The 15,012-nt window shown below is 41.9% G+C and overlaps 1 protein-coding gene across 4 annotated transcripts in view; it reads right to left on the reverse strand.

The window, feature by feature from the left end:
- KANSL1 (KAT8 regulatory NSL complex subunit 1) overlaps nucleotides 1-8,076 on the reverse strand; it is a 179,018-nt gene extending 170,942 nt beyond the window's left edge. For 2 of the 4 annotated variants that reach the window (XM_012751047.3, XM_012751042.3), the window contains exons 1-2: nucleotides 8,002-8,074; nucleotides 6,313-6,453 (exon numbers count right to left, since the gene is read on the reverse strand). The gene's annotated coding sequence lies outside the window, so the exon portion shown is untranslated. Of the gene's footprint in view, nucleotides 1-6,312; nucleotides 7,373-8,001 lie in introns of those variants that run through there. The other 2 variants (XM_075994652.1, XM_075994650.1) reach the window with 2 other exon arrangements.
- Between the last annotated feature and the right edge of the window lie 6,936 nt (nucleotides 8,077-15,012).

A 15,012-nucleotide genomic window follows, 5' to 3' on the forward strand; every position in this document is an offset into this window, starting at 1 on the left:
ACCTAAGATGAGCCCCCAGGAACTGCACAGGGTGAGAGGAGAGAGTGTCAAGACAAACAGTGATTTTTTTGTTTGTTTTTTGTTTGTTTTGTTTTGAGACAGAGTCTTGCTCTGTTGCCCAGGCTACAGTGCCATAGCGTCAGCCTAGCTCACAGCAACCTCAAACTCCTCAGCTAAAATGATTATCCTGCCTCAGCTTCCCGAATAGATGGGACTACAGGCGTGCACCACCACATCCGGCTAATTTTTTTCTATTTTTAGTTGCCTGGCTAATTTCTTTCTTTTTAGTAGAGATGGGGGTCTTGCTCTTGCTGAGGCTGGTCTCGAACTCCTGACCTCAAGTGATCCTCCTGACTCAGCCTCCCAGAGTGCTAAGATTCCAGGTGTAAGCCACCATACCTGGCCCAATTGACTATTGTCTTTACAAGAAGAGGAAATTTTGGACAGAGACATATATATCAGGAGAACTTTAAGTAAAGATTGTAGTTATGCTGCCACAAGCCAAAGAACTATCAGAAGCTAGGAAAGGCCTGAAACAGATTCTGCCCTCATGTCTTCAGAGGAAGCATGCTTCTGCCCTTAGATTTCTAGCCTCCAGAAGTGTCAGAAAATAAATTTCTGTTGTTTAAGCCACTCAGCCTACATTACTTTGTTATGGCAGCCCTACCAAACAGATATCACAAAGAAAATTAGTAGCTTGTGTTTAACTGTGTACCTACCTGGTGCTAGTCTAAGCACTTTGTAGCAATAAACTCACTTAATCCTTACAAAATCCACAGGATCCCTAGGATCTAGGTATCTAGGTATTGTACTCTTTTTACAGGGTAGACATGGAGGCTCTACGAGGTTAACGAACATGCCCAACACCACACAGCCAGAACCCCAGAACCCCTACTCTTACCAGTAGGCTAAAAGGAACTATTATTAACAGTAATTGGCCAGGCGCTGTGGCTCACGCCTGTAATCCTAGCTCTTGGGAGGCCGAGGCGGGCGGATTGCTCAGGGTCAGGAGTTCAAAACCAGCCTGAGCAAGAGCGAGATCCCGTCTCTACTATAAATAGAAAGAAATTAATTGGCCAACTGATATATATATATAAAAAAAACAGTAATTATTATAATAACAGTAGCAGTCCACTAAGCCAGACACTCCTCTATATCCTTTACAGATATATTACACACAAAAGTTCTCTGAAGTGTTATTTCCAGAACAAAAGAGGATCCTGAATCTCAGAGAAATTAAAAGTCACCCAAGGCCGGTGGCCCAGTGGCTCATGCCTGTAATCCTAGCATTCTGGGAGGTCGAAGCAGGAAGATTGCTTGAGCTCAAGAGTTAGAGACCAGCCTGAGTAAGAGCGAGACCCTGTCGCTACTAAAAAAAAACAAAAACAGAAAGAAATTAGCTGGACAACTAAAAATATATAGAAAAAATTAGCTGGGTATGGTGGTGCATGCCTATAGTGCCAGCTACTCGGGAGGCTGAGGCAGAAGGATTGCTTGAGCCCAGGAGTTTGAGGTTGCTGTGAGCTGGGCTGACACTATGGCACTCTAGCCCGGGCAACAGAGTGAGGCTCTGTCTCCAAAAAAAAAAAAAAGTCACCCAAGATCACACTGCCAAGAATGTTGATGTTATATCTAATTGGCAACTTGAGAGAATGAACAATAAAAATCTTTTTAGGGCCGGGCGCGGTGGCTCACGCCTGTAATCCTAGCACTATGAGAGGCCAAGGCGGGCGGATTGCTCGAGGTCAGGAGTTCGGAACCAGCCTGAGCAAGAGCGAGACCCTGTCTCTACTATAAATAGAAAGAAATTAATTGGCCAACTAATATATACAGAAAAAATTAGCCAGGCTTGGTGGTACATGCCTGTAGTCCCAGCTACTTGGGAGGCTGAGGCAGGAGGATCGCTTGAGCCCAGGAGTTTGAGGTTGCTGTGAGCTAGGCTGACACCACGGCACTCACTCTAGCCTGGGCAACAAAGTGAGACTGTCTAAAAAAAAAAAAATCTTTTTAGGCTGAAACTCTAAGAGCAAAAGTCTGACTTTTCAGTTCAATACTAGAAATATACATTTATAGATTCCAAATTCTTCAAGATCCCAAGAGAACATGTGTCCTAGATTACAGGACCCTTTGGGTACATACCCCTTCAACTACTGTTCAAGAATTATTCTGCTCTCTCAGTTGGGTCTCTTGCCACTTCTCTCCACACAGGAGAATAAAATATGTAAGGACTGAGATGCTATTTTTAAAATTTTTTTAAATTTTGTATTTAATTTTTTAATTTGATGCAAACATCAGAAAGTATAAAAAGATATAATACAATAAGAAGTCCCCTTTCGACTGGGTGTGGTGGCTCACGCCTATAATCCTAGCACTCTGGGAGGCCGAGGCGCAGGGATCATCTGAGTTCAAGAGTTCGGGACCAGCCTGAGCAAGAGCGAGACCCCCGTTTCTACCAAAAATAGAAGAAGAAAAAAATAGAAAAAATTAGCCAGGCATGGTGGCACAAGCCTGTAGTCCCACCTACTGCGGAGGCTGAGGCAGAAGGATCCCTTGAGCCCAGGAGTCTGAGGTTGCTGTGAGCTAGGCTGATACCACAGCACTCTAGCCCCACCAACAGAGTGAGACTCTGTCTCAAAAAAAAAAAAAAAAAAAAAAAGAATTCCCCTTCCTATTTTTTTTTTATTTCAGCATATTATGGGGGTACAGATTTTAAGGTTTCAATAAATGCCCTTTTGTCCTTTACCTGCCCAATTCCTAGACCTAACAAGTAACCAATGACACCATTTTTTTGTTTATGCTTCTAAAGTTTTTTAATGCCTATACAAGACAATACACATTTTCTTTTCCTGCTTTTTTTTTTTAAAAATACAAAGGGTAACATATCATACACACTGTTTTGCATCTTGCTTTTATCACTTAACTGTTTATCTTAGAGATCTTTCCATATCATATATAATTTTAATTCTGTCCTTTTGCCTATTAAGAATACTTTTTACTTGCTTTCATCATAGTTCAGTCTAGCACACAAGGTACCCAGCGGCCCCTATGAGCTACCTAAGACAAATGATGGTGGCTCCATGCCACACACCAAAGACCATCTATCTTTTCTCTCCTCCTCAGCTTAATTTTGCTCTTTCCTTCAACTCTCCCAATTCTCCTTCTCCCTATTCCTCTTCACTCTCATCTGTGCCCTAAACCTAACCCTAAAACTAGACCTAAAAACATCATTGACATTACTTAGTCATGGCTGGCAATATTCAGGCTTTAAAGAAGGCAGACTCTTGATACACAAAAAATGGATAAATAATAATTTCTAAGGGAACTTCTAATTAACAAGAGTGCCTTTTATTGAGGAGTTTTTGTTTGGAATTATGTTTCCTTTGGTACTTTGTTTTGTGAAAAGGGTGAATGGCTATGTGGGCATTTTCTAAGAGCATAAAAACAAACACATACTCAAGTCTAACATGGAAGCAATGCCAGACAGAACTACAGAGTTCATTCTAAAATAAGGTAATTGGAAATGAAGCATTAGAACTATAGAAAATAAATATTTTGGCTCCGAAGTACAAACTTGAATTAACCTATCATTTCTTTTTACTTAAAAATAAGTATTTCCGGCCGGGCGCGGTGGCTCACGCCTGTAATCCTAGCTCTCTGGGAGGCCGAGGCGGGCAGATCGCTCGAGGTCAGGAGTTCGAAACCAGCCTGAGCAAGAGCGAGACCTCGTCTCTACTATAAATAGAAAGAAATTAATTGGCCAACTAACATATATAGAACAAATTAGCCGGGCATGGTGGCGCATGCCTGTAGTCCCAGCTACTTGGGAGGCTGAGGCAGGAGGATCGCTTGAGCCCAGGAGTTTGAGGTTGCTGTGAGCTAGGCTGATGCCACGGCACTCACTCTAGCCTGGGCAACAAAGTGAGACTCTGTCTCAAAAAAAAAAAATAAGTATTTCCACCCAGCCTGAGCAAGAACAAGACCACATCTTTACTAAAAATAGAAAGAAATTATCTGGACAACTAAAAATATATAGAAAAAATTAGCCAGGCATGGTGGCACACGCCTGTTGTCCCAGCTACTTGGGAGGCTGAGGCAGGAGGATTACTTGAGCCCAGGAGTTTGAGGTTGCTGTGAGCTAGGCTGATGCCACGGCACTCTAGCCCCGGCAACAGAGTGAGACTCTGTCTCACACACACGCAAAAAAAGTAGTTCCAATCTGAAACTATACATCAGAAGTGTATTAAAGATATTCACAATCAAAAACGAGAATAAAGTTCCCTTTCTCCGCTTTTTTTTTTTTTTTTTTTTTTTGAGACAGAGTCTCACTTTGTTGTCCAGGCTAGAGTGAGTGCCGTGGCGTCAGCCTAGCTCACAGCAACCTCAAACTCCTGGGCTCGAGTGATCCTTCTGCCTCAGCCTCCCGAGTAGCTGGGACTACAGGCATGCGCCACTATGCCCGGCTAATTTTTTTTTTTATATATATATCAGTTGGCCAATTAATTTCTTTCTGTTTATAGTAGAGACGGGGTCTCACTCTTGCTCAGGCTGGTTTTGAACTCCTGACCTTGAGCAATCCGCCCGCCTCGGCCTCCCAAGAGCTAGGATTACAGGCGTGAGCCACAGCGCCCGGCCCCTTTCTCCGCTTTTATTTTCCAGCCCACAAACTCAATGCTATCCTGCCCAGAACAAACACTACAATTTTTAAGTTTCTGAAGTAATAAAAATAGGAGGAAATTTTAGCAAATAAAAATTTTGTTTAGACTTAGAAGATGTTTCTACTGATCAAAGGATTGGTAGGGAACATAAAATCAAGGCAAACACATAACTACATTCCAAGTAGTTAACAGGTGGTAGCTCACACAGTAGGGAGCACTGACTTACTTCCTTTCTGTATTCCTGCCATGCCAGTGGCCCTTAGTACAACTTCAGAGGTTACTGTACTATAACCCAGGTTCAGAAAGATTTAGAGGTAAAACCTTAAACATCATAGATATCTTCAAAAGCAGGCCTCTGTGTACCTAATACATTAGTTAAAACCGAGATAACTGTAAAATGAAATCCAATATATTCATCTCAATCCCCTTGCCTGCTTCCTAAAGAGTATTGAGGCCACCAGGTCCTGGCACTAAACACTTGCTAAGAAGTAGAAACACCCTTACACAGGTCTCCCAAGTGTTATGGGTTTGGGACTTCTGGCTGTGTTACCCATGTTACCCCTTCAACTCTCCAGGGAGAATGGCTGGAAAAACTATGCCACTTTGGCTTCCTTTATATTAATGTGCACTCATTATCCAACAATAGCAGCTGAAATATAAATGAAGATGAGAACTCAGTCTATATTACCTGAAGATTTCCCACAAGTCCAAATATTTAGGTTACACAGATTGTATTATTTTCTGATTTATCCACTGCATCAATCTGGAATTCCACAGAGCAGATTACCACACAACCACTTTAAGCATGCTACTATCCAACTCTGAAGGAAGGTGAAGCTGGAAGAGGGCTTGTGTCACTCCTTATCCTTCTCTACCCTTCTTCCTATTTCCTCCCTACATATGTCTTAAGCTTTGCCCTCTACTTAGTCCTAATGGAGAGTTCTTTGGCCATTTAAGTACGAGAGATTGGAAAAGCCAAAACAGACTGGCTTCTCCACCACATCAACATGCTTTTTTCAAAAGGTCACTAGTCCACACTGCTCAAATGAGACTTTTACCCAATGGGATGAAACTTGGCACAAGTGCTACCTGTTGAGGAAAATAGTCTAAAATCTCATGCAAAGGACTTGGGAGCAGCAGGAGGTCTCTTGAAAGAGTCATACATGTAAACCAGCAGGTCTTAAAATGTTCTGATATACTATATGAAGTTTCGGAGTAAACAAATGGTTAATGACACATCTTTTGTAACACATGAATCAGCTACTGATTTGCAAGAGTGGGACACACCCTAGTACCTATGACTCTAAAGTACCTATTTGAAAGTGGACCTGGATGTCTGAATTGCCAACACATCTGACTAGGATTGAACACAACTTTACAACTATGTAGGTTGTCATAAAGTTAAAAACATGATCATATCATTATAATGGAAGTTAATTTGAGAACTTCATTAATATTTTAACACCAATAATCAAGAACAGTAGCAACACAAAGTAAGGTGTAACCAATTGATCCTAGGAAGCAAATACAAGAGTGGAGGCAAGAGGAGAGCCAGGTAAAGGGATTGAAGAGTAACAAATTCAAGAATTAGAATATTCTCAATTCTAAAGAAAACTAAATAAAATGAGGCTGGTAATGAAAAAATAACACATCTTACCTTAAGAGGCATCCACATAGCATTCATAGTGTCAGGAATAGTTCAGACAATACTCAGAAATGAACAAGAAGAAAGTCTTAGTAATTCCCTCAGTCACCAAGTAGGAGCAGGTAGGAAATTTTTTTGCTTCGAGAAAGGTATCTGAAAGAGAGGACTTTCATTTAGACTAGAAAATAATCAAGAAAATGCAAAGTTTAAGGTATTTTGGCAGAGATTTGAAGTACTATTTGCCTCACCATACTAAAAACGTATAGAAAATACGGTCTGCTTTAGAAAAGAGTAAATGTGTGTATGTGTATCTCCATATGTGTATGAAAATACTTTACCTAACAAGAGAAATAAACATGTAACACATATTCTAAATAATGTAAAACTGTTTATCAAAAAATTGGAAAACCAAAATTCCAGAGGGAAAAAAATTATTATCCAGGGTACTTCATAAACATTATTGAAAGGTCATTTGTTAACTAACCATCTAAAAAAAAACCCTTGCCACGTTTAATTTTATTTAGCAAATTAAAACCGCTCTGATCATTCCAACTGCCCTAAGTTTAAGCTTAAATTAAGTTTCAGAGCTGATTCTACATGAAAAATAAAATCTATCTTGACTGAAGTATTATAGGCAAATAAAAAACCCTTCTTCCCTAGAGATCTTTAAAAGCATACCAAATGACTTAATTTTGAGGATAGGAAGAAGGTAAGTTTGCCTGGAGGCAGGAGGATGGACTAAATGACCCCTTGTGGGATCCTTGTTCAAGTCCTAGGCCTGAATAAAATTCCAGCTTAACCAGTTACTGCTTCGCTTAAAATGGAGGCTTGCCTGAGTAGGGACAAAAATAACAGCACCCACCTCTTTAAAAATAAACGTCGAAAAGTACCCTCATTTTTAAAAAATAATAAAAAATAAAAACCTCCGGAGTGGATTTGTTCTTGCTATGCGTTTGTCACTTCGGCTTCAAAGACTTGGCATCACTTTCCTCACCGCTCATCGGCTTTGGGGGGAGGAGGGGGAGTATGACTCCTGACCCAAGTCTCAGGCGGGTTTAATAGTCGCTCCGTGAAACACCCCCCCCCAAAGACAGCGGGAGAGGAGAAAGAGGAGAGCCTTAGTTCTCACCCCTCCCCCCACCTTGGACCCCGGTCCCAAACCGACCCCCCCAACCTTCCCGCAATGGGGCGACTCCTTCTGCCCTATTCCCATTGTTAGGGAGGGGGCGAGTGGGGCAGTGGGCGCAGGGCAGGGGCGCCTGCGGCCGTTGCCCCGGTTCGCTTCAGGAGGGGCGGCCCGTGGGATGCAGCCTCCCTTCCTCTCCGCGTCGGTCCGTCCCACCTCGGCTCGGCCTGGAGCCCCGGGCTCTGCTCGGCGCCCCCGGCCCCAGCCCGCCCCCAGGACAGCCAGGCCCCCAGGCCACTCGGCCCGCGTACCGCGGCCCAGGCCTACGGGTGGGCGCGGGGCGGGGGTCCCTGCGCCCCACACACGCGTCCCCGCTCCCCCAGCCCAGCGTCTTCCAGGGCCCTCGGCGGCGCCCTCTCCCCGGGCCCCTCGGTCCCCCGCCTCCTGGCCGGGCCGCCCCTTCAGGCTCCCCTGGTCGGGGCCGCCTCCCCTTCCCCACCATCACCCCTACCCACTTGTGCCCCCACCCCCAGGGGCACCAGTGCCAACGGCGGCTCCCCCAGCCCCGGACCTACCTGCACGGCTCAACCAAGCCTAGAAGTGGGGGCGGGGAAATCTTCCGCCCTCCTCTGTGTCTCATTGGCCCTCCCAGAGCACATCGTGGACGCTATTGGCTGAGAGCCGGTGTCCGTCAGAGCGGTGGGGCGGGACAGAAGGGGGAGAGAGATGCTGGTGCCTCGGCGTCTCTGTCTCTGTGTATCTCGTTGTCTCTGTCTCTGTCTGGGCCCTTCAAAACAAGAGGCATTTGGACAAGAGGACTGAAAGGGGGCCTGAGGTGGAAAGAATGGGTGTAGGAATCCCAGCAGAGCTTCACCTCAGTCGGCCACTCTGAACCCCTTACCTAAGTCCCCTTTAGGTTCTCTACATCACCCACAACCCCTGCCCCACACACCCTGGGTTCTTCATCCAGGAAGCGACGTGATGAAAACTCAGTCCGGAAGGCCATAGGGGGAGATTTTATATATGTATATAAAATAAACACATATAAATATTTATATATGAAGTCAACCAGATATAAGGTCACTAGGGCCTGAAAAGGAAAGGGCACACATCTCAATAGACATGGACGGACTTGAGATACAAGCGATATAAGAAGGAATCAAAAATCACTCTCAGAGCTGGTGACACTGGTTACCTCCTGGGAGTGAAACTGAGTGGCTAGGGAACCAGGTGGGAGGAAGACTTACAACTCACTGCACCTCCTTTGTATCTTTATTTTTGTACCATTCATACGCATTCCGACTTAAAAAAATTAATTGATTTAATTTTTAAAATAATCAAAGGTCGCAAAACCAGTGGACAGACAAGATACTTGTCCAGGAAAATTGGCACAACATGCAGATTTGGGGAGGGATGTTAGTTTTTAATATGTTCAGTTCCACATACCAGGGGTGAAACCAAATGGAAGCATCCCAGAGACAACGGAATTTATGGAACTTGGGAGATGTTGGACAATCTAGACCAGAGAAGATATAGAGTTCTCTGCCTAAAGATAGAGGTCTATGACACGCTCAAGGATGAACCCCCCCGAAAAAAGTGTGATGAGATAGCCGCAGTTAAAGTCAGGGGGATGGCAAGGCACGGTGGTCAACGCCTGTCATCTCAGCTACTGGGGAGGCTGAGGGAGGATCACCTGAGCCCAGGAGTTGGAGGTTGCAGTGAGCTATGGTGACGCCACCACTGCACTCTAGACCGGTCGACAGAATGAGACCCTGTCTCAAAAATAAATAAATAGGCCGAGCGCGGTGGCTCACGCTTGTAATCCTAGCACTCTGGGAGGTGAGCGGTAAGATTGCTTGAGCACAGGAGTTTGAGGTTGCTGTGAGCTAGGCTGACGCCCCTGTACTATACCCTGGGAGATAGAGCGAGACCCTATCTCAAAAAAAAAAAAAAACAAAAAAAATGTCCTTCAGGATTGTTCCACTGAAGTTTATTTTTCAAAAAATTTACTTTACATTATTGTATGTAATCACTTGTCAGTGTCCCAGATGTATCTTAGCTAAAACTAGTGAATGCCCTAACTTAGATGGTTTTTGAAGCCAATACATTTGGTATTGTTTGGCCCTTAAGCTTTTACATCTCTTAGCATGGAGGAAGAAGAAAGCTGTGCATCGTTGCTTGAGAATCTGTACATTTAGACCAGATTTGTATTTGCACTGTCAGTATGGCAAGTGAGTGGAAAAATGTTACTACACTATTGGGTTTTTTATTTCTTTTTTTTTTATTTATTCAGTTTATACCAGGGCTGAAAACTTCAATTTATGTTCATGACAGTGCAAATTTTTTTTTAAATGTCTACATTCTTTCCAATAAACTGTTGGAAGACCCAAAAAAAAAAAAAAAAAAGAAAAAGAAAAAAAAAAGGAGGGAAAGGGGGAGAAAGCAACACACGTAACTTAAACATTTGTACCCCCATAATATGCTGAAATAAAAAAAAAAAGGGAGAAAGGCCAGGTGCAGTGGCTCACTCCTGTAATCCTAGCACTCTGGGAGGCTGAGGCGGGCAGATTGCTCAAGGTCAAGAGTTCGAAACCAGCCCAAGCAAAAGCGAGACTTCGTCTCTACTATAAAAAGAAAGAAATTAATTGGCCAACTAATATATATATAAAAAATTAGCCGGGCATGGTGGCGCGTGCCTGTAGTCCCAACTACTCGGGAGGCTGAGGCAGAAGGATTGCTTGAGCCCAGGAGTTTGAGGTTGCTGTGAGCTAGGCTGATGCCACGGCACTCACTCTAGCCTGGGCAACAGAGTGAGACTCTGTCTCAAAAAAAAAAAAAAAAAATAGAATCTTCTATCTGAGTTTATTATAATAATTCTGCTTAAATCAGCCCTTAAAAACACCTTCAGTCCAGCTCCTTATTTCATATCTGTTAATTCAGGAGTAAAAAAATGGTACCTACCTCTTAAGGTTGTTGTGAAGATTAAATGAGTTAATACATTTGATGGATTTAAAAAGTGCCTCATATAGGCTAAACATTCAGATTTTTTTCTTTTTCTTTTTCTTTATTTTTTATTTATGTATTTATTTTTTTGAGACAGAGTCTCACTTTGTCACCTGGGCTAGAGTGCAGTGGTGTCATCATAGCTTACTGCAACCTCAAACTCTTGGGCTGAAGCGGTCTTCCTGCTTCAGCCTCCAAGTAACTGGGACTACAGGTGTATGCCAACATGACTGGCTAATTTTTCTATTTTTTGGTAGAGATGGGGTCTCTTGCTCAGGCTGGTCTCGAACTCCTGAGCTCAAGTGATCCTCCCAGCTCAGCCTCCCAGAGTGCCAGGATTACAGGAGTAAGCCACCATGCCCAGCCTAAACAACACCATGCCCGGCTGATTTTTTCTATATATATTAGTTGGCCAATTAATTTCTTTCTATTTATAGTAGAGACGGGGTCTCGCTCTTGCTCAGGCTGGTTTCGAACTCCTGACCTCGAGCAATCCGCCCGCCTCGGCCTCCCAGAGTGCTAGGATTACAGGCGTGAGCCACCGCGCCCAGCCTACAGTCATTATTATTATATTTAGCATCTTGTATTCCATGGCATTCCATGAACATTTCTGGTATGATTATTTGTATTAATGACATGGATGATAGCAAATTAAGACCAATGAGAAGGTTAACCCAGAACACTTGTTTTTTCATATAAATGTTTCTAATTTAGAGTACTCCATTTGTTCCAGGTACATTTTCATTCCTCTAGGGAAAAATACCAGTGTCTCTTTAAAGGTATTTATTCTATACCCAGAAAAAAAGATTTTGCTATTGATATCACAAAGAGCTAATTTCCATTTCCATAATGCTATATATAAAGACCTCATATAAATCAATAAAGATCAGCAATCCTTGTGCACTGCTGGTGGGCGTGTAAACTGGTACAGCCACTTTGGAAAAGACTTTGATATAATCTAATAAAATTTAAGGTAGGTGTATTCTATATCCCAGCAGTCCTACTACCAGATGTACATTATAAGGAAATGCTGAATTTTAAGGATCAGGATTAATGTAAAAAAGTATTCATAGCAGTATTATTCCTCATTGCTCCATACTGGAAGCACCCCAAATGTCTAAGCATAGAATAGTTAAATTGTTGTTCTAAGAGGCTGACAAAGCTCTAGTTTTTGACCAGTAGTATTAGTATTAGTATTACTCATTTTTTTAATGGGTACACAAGTATTTGCTGTATAACTGTTTACTAAAGTGCACAAAAATTGTTTTATATACTTTTCTGTGCATGTTATATTTCACCATAAAAATATATTTGTAAAAAATCTCTATAGAAAAATGGACAAAGTATCTCGAGCTTCTAACATAAAAAAAAAAAAAAATCACACTCGAGCTTCTAACATAAAAAAAAAAAAAGAAAAATGGACAAAGTATATGGGTATATGACAGAATTTCACAAAAGGAAAATACAAATAACCCTTAAAGGAAAGAAAACATGCTCAACTTCACTAAAATACATGCATTTAAAACTCTATTGACAGATCGTTTTCAACTAACAGATCACAAAGATGAACGGTGTTTGCTACCATTGTGTTGGCAATGAGGTGGGGAAATAGCCATCGTTATACATCACTGGTGAAAACATAAACTGTTCCGATATCAATGGAGAGCAATTAGGCAATAACCATCAAAATTACACATGCATATACTCTTTAATTTAGCAATTCCACCTCTAGTAATTTATTTCTTCATTCCCGTAAGCATTTAGTGAGTACCTACTATGGTTATTGCCCTAGAATTTATCCTTCTAATATATTCTCTGAAAAGTCTAGAAACATGGGACTATTTATTTCATTATTATCATAGAGTTGCTCATGAGGAAAAAAGAATCGTGACCAGAGAATATAATTAAGATTACATCAGAGTACATTAACTAAAATTAAAAAAGTAGAATGAATATTTTCCCTGCTTCCAAATTTTTTGATACCCTGTATATATACGGTTAATGGCTTGTTTGTGTTTTAAGAAACATTTTTAAGGGGGGAGGCATGGGCAATATACATAACCTTAACACTTGTACCCCCATAATACCCTAAAATAAAAAAAAAAGAAACATTTGTCACTGCAAAAGATGAGGGGAAATAAAACCTAAGTGTACTTTATTATAGGACTGGTTAAACGAATTATGATTCAAATCCTAATCTACCACCAGGGTTGGCTTCGTGGGCATGTGACCTGTGCCATCATTCAGGGTCCCACACTCAGAAAGGCCCCACACTTTGCTGTTGCCATCTTGAAATTCTTAATAATTTTACTTTTGAGGAGATATGCACACTTTGCTACCCCATTTGCAAATAGCCTTTGTGATATCCCATGAGCACAGAATTCCGGTCAACTTGTGATGCATAGAAGTTCAGCAAGACTCAAAGTGAGTTCAAGGTAAGTATGTTGCTTGTAGGACTGAGACTGAGTAAGCCAGACACTGACAACCCTGAGAGACCATGCTGTCCAATTGAACTAGGACTTGCTTCGAACTCAGAAAGAAGGCAGTAGCATTCTATGAAACATGAAGGACCAAGGAAGCATATCACATCCTTCCTTTTTTTTCTTTGAGACAGAGTCTCACTTTGTTGCCCAGGCTAGAGTGAGTGCCGTGGCGTCAGCCTGGCTCACAGCAACCTCAAACTCCTGGGCTCAAGCAATCCTGCTGCCTCAGCCTCCTGAGTACCTGGGACTACAGGCATGCACCACCATGCCCGGCTAATTTTTTGTATATATGTTTAGTTGGCCAATTAATTTCATTCTATTTTTTAGTAGAGACCGGGTCTTGCTCTTGCTCAGGCTGGTTTCGAACTCCTGACCTTGATTGATCCTCCGGCCTTGGCCTCCCAGAGTGCTAGGATTACAGGCATGAGCCACCGCGCCTGGCCACATCCTTCCTTATTTGTGTTATTTCTCTATATTAGCCAACCACCTATGCTAAAAATAATGACAAAAAAAGAAAAGGAAGGCAAGGCAACCCATAGTTCCTTTTCCTTTCAGGCCTTCCTTATTCGTCAATAAGCTGAAGGCACAGAGTGCTGGTAGATCATGGATGTGTCAAGAAGTGAAATCAAAACAGTTGAGCTAGTTTTGTACAGCATTTCCACTGTTCTGATAAGAACAAAACACATGTGCAAGTATAAGCTACAGAATACAAATTGTAAGCTGGGCAAGGTGGCTTACGCCTGTAATCCTAACATTCTTAGAAGCCACGCAGGAGGATTGCTTGAGCTCAGGAGTTAAAGACCAGCCTGAACAAGAGCAAGACTCTATCTCTACAGAAAATAGAAAAATTAGCTAGCCATCATGGTGTGAGCCTGTAGTCCCAGCTACTTGGGAGGCTGAGGCAGGAGGATCACTTGAGGCCAGGAGTTGGAGGTTGTAGTAAGCTACGATGATGCCACTGCACTCTACTCAGAACGACAGAGTGAGACTCTGTTTCAAAAAGAAATACATAAATCCTGTGCTTATGTGAAAAAAAAAGATAAAAAATTAATAAAGTAAGATAAAGTATTTAAAAAAAAGAAAAAAAATACAAATTGTAAAATTTTGGCGATTCAACATCCAGATTAAGTGCTCTGTGAAACTGGCTTTGTACAATATAAAGATGAATGGTAAAATTCATGCTAATAATTTAAATTTTTAGTTTTTCTTTACTTAGAATAACATTAAATAGCAAATAAACAAGTCAAGACAGAGATGGCGGCTGGGCGCTATGGCTCACGCCTGTAATCCTAGCACTCTGGGAGGCCGAGGCAGGGGGATCGTTTGAGCTCAGGAGTTCGAGACCAGCCTGAGCAAGAGCAAGACCCCATCCCTACTAAAAATAGAAAGAAATTAATTGGTCAACTAAATGAGGCAGGAGGATCACTTGAGCCCAGGAGTTTGAGGTTGCTGTGAGCTAGGCTGACTCCAGGGCACTCTAGCCCAGGCAACAGAGTGAGACTCTGTCTCAAAAAAAAAAAAAAAGTAAATTGCTTTTATATTAAAAAAAAAAAAACTGAAAAAAAAGACAGAGATGGCAAAAGGAAGGAAAAGCCTTTATATTTTAGTATCATTAATGAAACTTTTTCTTACTTTTCGAGCAAGAGGGCCCATTTTGCACTGGGCCCCACAAATCAGGCGCTTGTCCCGTCCTTCAATGACAAGTTGTGTGACATGCGACAAGTTATTTAAACCATAAGTACTCAGTTTCCATCGGTGTAAAATAAAAATAACAATAACAACTATTTCATGGTATTGTTGAAAGGATTAAATATACCAGTATAAGACTCTTAGAATAGCCTTCAGCTATTAAAAAGCATTCGATATTATTATCATTATTGAGGCGTAGTTATTATCAAATATAGAATGGAATAGTATCTAACCAGAAAAAGGAAAGAGGAAACCCTACCTACATGTACTGCTAAAGAGTGATCTCAAAGATATAAGTGGGAAAAATGGTATCAATGTGTTGTTTTGTTTTTGTTTTTGTTTTTGAGACAGAATCTCACCCTGTTGCCTGAGATAGAGTGCAGTGGCATCATTACAGCTCACTACAACCTC

Source organism: Microcebus murinus, chromosome 18 (genome assembly GCF_040939455.1).
Source record: "Microcebus murinus isolate Inina chromosome 18, M.murinus_Inina_mat1.0, whole genome shotgun sequence".
NCBI lineage: Eukaryota > Metazoa > Chordata > Mammalia > Primates > Cheirogaleidae > Microcebus > Microcebus murinus.